Consider the following 3,815-nt stretch of genomic DNA (forward strand, 5'->3'; position numbering starts at 1 on the left):
TGTTGTTTTTTTTTTTTTTTTTTTTTTTTTTACCGGGAATAATGCTATGTGTTGACTTTAAAAAGTCGACACACTTGAGAGAGGATATTTATTTGAGGTTCTTAAAAGACTAAACTTTGGCAAATCTTTTATTCAATGGTGCTCTACAATAGTAACTGTAATAACTTATAATTAATAATGGACACGTGTATAAATTGTTTATTGTTGAAAGAGGAGTCCGACAAGGATGTCCAATCTCGGCATTTATTTTTGTACTCGGTGTAGAACCATTTGCATGTAAGATTAGGCAGTTCGGACCGTATTAAAGGTATCGTAAACATCAAATGGAATGTTAAACCTCAGACAATTTTATTAGAATACTTGGCATACAATTCAGTCCAAGCTTACCACTTGAACACATAAAATGTAACTATGAGAATAAAATGCAAAAAATCGAGTCTTCAATTAGAGCTTGGATAAATATTACAATTGAATTACATTTTATAAACAAAAAAAAGAAAAAAAAAGAAAAAAAAAAAGAAAAATTAATTTAAAAAAAAGAAAAGAAAAAGAAGTGTGTGGTAGGAGATCAAAATAAGTTTGTAAAACAAACTTTAAGACATGACCACCAATAATAAATAATGAATAATAATAAATAAATAAATAAATAAATAAATAAATAAATAAATAAATAAATAAATAAATAAATAAATAAATAAATAAATAAATAAATAAATAAATAAATAAATAAATAAATAAATAAATAAATAAATAAATAAATAAATAAATAAATAAATAAATAAATAAATAAATAAATAAATAAATAAATAAATAAATAAATAAATAAATAAATAAATAAATAAATAAATAAATAAATAAATAAATAAATAAATAAATAAATAAATAAATAAATAAATAAATAAATAAATAAATAAATAAATAAATAAATAAATAAATAAATAAATAAATAAATAAATAAATAAATAAATAAATAAATAAATAAATAAATAAATAAATAAATAAATAAATAAATAAATAAATAAATAAATAAATAAATAAATAAATAAATAAATAAATAAATAAATAAATAAATAAATAAATAAATAAATAAATAAATAAATAAATAAATAAATAAATAAATAAATAAATAAATAAATAAATAAATAAATAAATAAATAAATAAATAAATAAATAAATAAATAAATAAATAAATAAATAAATAAATAAATAAATAAATAAATAAATAAATAAATAAATAAGTTTGGTTCGACCAATTAAAAACATTGGGTTTGTTTCATTTTCATTATGGGGTTAAATACTAACAAAACTCAATTTGCACAGTCAATATTCTTTTGTTAAAACTTGTATTTGTACACATATTTAACAGTACACATAGTACAATGTAAAATGAACAAATGCTGAGATCTCTCTTCCCCTAGTCCACACTTTTGTGTTGGCGGGATTGGCTTAGTCCTACGCTACACCCCTACGGAAATTTTCAAACGGTCCAGACTATAAATTGCATTTTTTGCAGAAATATAGCCCAATGTCAGCAAGCATCTTGTCTTGGGACATTTGTTTTTTTAATAAAGGTAATAAAAGCACACAAAAAACCAACTGATAACTAAATCAGGCCAAATTACACGAAGAAAGAAGTCAAACACTGCGAACACAAGTCAAGCAAACAGAAGTATGACGTCATACCAGTGAATCGGACTATCACGCTTGAGAGATTTTTTGACCCCATGAGAGGCAATCGTGAATTGGATGGATTTTATATTTTCTTATTTTCCGATGAAACCACCCAACCAATCATACTAATTTTTATATCAGCTTCAAGCTTATTATATTCTCCCACTTGGGCCGAACAAACAAATAGTCTGTGAGTGAGGGAGTAAGAAACGAGCTCGGAACATCCAAAAACCTCAAATTTCTTGAAATTCCTTATCTAAATCGGCGTGAGGAGCTGTTATCGGCGTATTCCGACAAAACTGTAGGGATTTTTCTCATTTTTCCTAACAAATTGGTAGATTAACATAATCCGCTTGGGCCATTACAAGAAAATCATAGATTTTGTACCAAAAACGTACATTTGTGAAAAAAACCAGTTTTCTCCAATGGTTAAGGCGACCTTGGAGAGCAAATGATACAACGTTTCCATATGAAAATAGTACGGTAGATACCTTAGTCTGGATTACGGTTGCATAAAATAATGATCATAATAACAGTAAGTCAATAATTACAATAAGATATTTGCCATGCGTTTTTCATCAGAAGAATTAATACGAAGTGATGCCTGCCCAAACCCAATGCGCTGCACGTACCGAAAGCCCAGCATACTCCCGAACACCCGCGGAAAAAAAATCTCACTGGTTAGTTGAAGGTCGTGGGCTCAATTCCTACCAGAGTCGTTTACAGAATGTTTCCCGCAAGTACCTGGGAACGTGCTGAGGACCCAGCACACAGAACACGCCAACGTAGGGCAAACATCACTTCGTACAATGAGATAAATAATATAACAAATAACATAACAAGAGGCTTACCTGCCATATACTGAGACCAGAAATTGTTTGAGTTTGGTTTTAAACGAAGAAAGATTGAGGATATTTTTTAACGTAATAGGTAAAGAGTTCCACAAGTTAGGACCATTATAGAAGAATGCATTTTTTTGATGTAGAGATGTATACTTTTCAAACAAAACATTACTTTTAGAAAATCTTGTTTTACAATTATGTATATCAGATTGTTGTTTGAGAAATAATAAAACAATGTATTTAGATAGTGTATTATTTTTAAAACGATACATAAAGTTTTAAGTTTGCAGCTTATCATATGAATTCTTAGGCCACATTTTTGCAACAAAACAATCAAATTTAATCGGCTCATATCCACTGCAGAGAAGTGACCTTCAGAAGCCTTTGTTATCGTTTAGACTCGCTCATTTTATGAGGGGTAATTAATAGGCCTACCTTTAGTTTTTGTGCATTGTTTGAGTATATCATTATTAACAGTATTACTGTACTAGTTTAACAATTTTACAATGTAGGCTATAGTGGTCATTCATATTTTACGACGCACTTTTCCTAGCCACCCTGAATCCGGATATCCCAGACCTGCTCAATAACGGTACGTTCCTGCTTCATACGAGTTGGCTGAGAAATCTACAACCGTATGTTTTAGATCCTTGTGTGTCTTTAAATTTACATTAAATCAAACAATAACACTCAGTAAATGTTGACAACATATTACTTAACGAGTATGTAGACGGTGAAAATGAAATACCTAAAGGAAATTGGCCAATTTTAAGGCAAAAGATACAACGGTACAACGTATTATTCATTAACAATGGCGGAAGGCTATACCAAAGCTTCACACGCGGGCATAATGCCTAGACCGGATTGTTCATTCATATTGAAATTAGTGTTTTGACGGTGAATTTTTTCATCCAATGGGAATTGAATCTGGAATAATCTATGAAGAATCTATGAATATTCAGCTCTCATTTTACCGGGGGAACAACAAGATAATTGATTGGTAAACAGCCGAAATGGCAATTTAAAGCCAACAAAGTCGCTAAAAACAGGTAAAAAGGTAGCCTCTACGCGGTGGGCGGTCAGCATACCACCAATCGAAAAGTGAAAAATGACGGTGACATTTTTCTAGCAATACACTTGAAACAAATACTAAACAATCAGAACGGAATTGCCTTTCAAATACCGAAGGGAACACAAAAATCGACAAGTATTTGCTGAGATTGACTGTGGAAAGACGAAAAATGACCCAAAACGAGCTTATGTCGGTGCGAAATACAGCGTGAAACACTAATTTGCTAGGCT

This window comes from Anneissia japonica, unplaced genomic scaffold, assembly GCF_011630105.1.
Source record: "Anneissia japonica isolate Jap-2015-1 unplaced genomic scaffold, ASM1163010v1 scaffold426_len1935630_cov189, whole genome shotgun sequence".
In the NCBI taxonomy this organism is placed as follows: Eukaryota; Metazoa; Echinodermata; class Crinoidea; order Comatulida; family Comatulidae; genus Anneissia; species Anneissia japonica.